The sequence below is a fragment of the Rhamphochromis longiceps genome, linkage group LG3 (assembly GCF_057381845.1).
Source record: "Rhamphochromis longiceps isolate RC_006_pf linkage group LG3, R_longiceps_female_GT1.1, whole genome shotgun sequence".
Taxonomy (NCBI): domain Eukaryota; kingdom Metazoa; phylum Chordata; class Actinopteri; order Cichliformes; family Cichlidae; genus Rhamphochromis; species Rhamphochromis longiceps.
Window position 1 is genome coordinate 6,013,212 of NC_140559.1, and position 1,511 is coordinate 6,014,722.

Below are 1,511 nucleotides of genomic sequence, written 5' to 3' on the forward strand. Positions count from 1 at the left end.
ACAGGCTAGCTGAGGGCTGTGGGTCACTGCTAACTGTGGCTAATGGCTCCCCCATCAAAACCTTCGGTGAAAGGTTAGCGACTGTTTGCTTTCATGACCGTGACTTTTATTGGAACTAGTGTTTGGTTGACCCCTCCGCATGCCTGGAGAATTCATGCCCGAGAACCCTCCCCCCTGCTTCGATCCATCGGTGCTATCCCTCAACCCGCTATTGCACTCGCTTTGGGTTCCTGGTCCGGTGCACCATTGCCTGCCTGACACTTTTGTTCCAAAGACTTTAGAGACTGATAAGTTTGTTTTTGTCAGACACGATGCCCACAGGACACCGCTGCGGCCGCTGTATGACGGCCCATTTAGGGTTATTGAACCGGGCCAGAAACATTTTTTTTTTTGGATTTTGGGGGTCGTAGGGAGACTGTGTAGGTTGACAGATTTAAACCTGCACATGTTCTTCCGGACAGTCATGTAGTGCCAGCCTAGGCCCCTCGCCATGGCCGCCCTCTTTCGATGGGTTTAACAGACTCTGGTTTTCCCCCCAGGACTACCCCCCGACCACTGCCGTTTGAGCTTCCTCCTGCCTTCCTGCTTGCCTTCACCAGCCTCGTTCACAGGATGGAGCTTCCTCTGCCTGTTCTCTCCCTCCCAGGTTCAGTTGTTCGGGCCGTTTGCTTAGGCCCAGGGTCCTGGACTTAGACCAGGAGTGACATGTTCAGCCGCATGTTCTCCTTAAATTGCTGGCTGTCTGAGTGGTGTCCCAGAAACGATGTGGGCTTCATAGATAATTGGCAAACCTTCTGGAGGAAACCTGGTCTTGTTAGGAGAGACGGCATCCATCCCACTTTGGATGGAGCAGCTCTCATTTCTAGAAATATGGACAATTTTATTAACAATAATAATAATAATAATAATAATAATATTAATAATAATAATACATTTTATTTGAGGGCGCCTTTCAGAAACCCAAGGTCACCTTACAAAAAACACAATTAATAAAAGGAACTGTAGTCATAAAATACATAAAATAAGTTAAAATTACAAAACAGAGCTTGACAACAGTTATTTTTTATTTTTTTTTTATTTTTTTTATTTTTGCCTGTCCCATTTGGTTCTTTAGCCATCAGAATTGTTGTCTGAAGACCAACAAGGATACCCAATGGATTTACTTAGCCAAATGGATCATCGTGGCATTGCCGTATTGGTCCATTTGGTCGATCTTTGTTTTTATTATTTATTATATTTTATTTTCAGATGTTACAGACGGGACAGACATGAGTGAGGGGTAGGAAAGGGAGAAAGAAAGAGGAAGGAAAGGAAAAACAGAAGGGGAGAGGGACAGTGAGAAAGGGGGGGAGAAAAAAAAATAAAAATCTCCTGGATCACCTGTTGAGAGAAGAATAGAAAACAAGCAAAAAAACAAAAAAAACAAAGCAACATACTAAACACAACACCATCGCATTAATCTAGCTAAGTGTAAACAGCAGTAAATACTAAATATTCAATGTTGTTGTGCA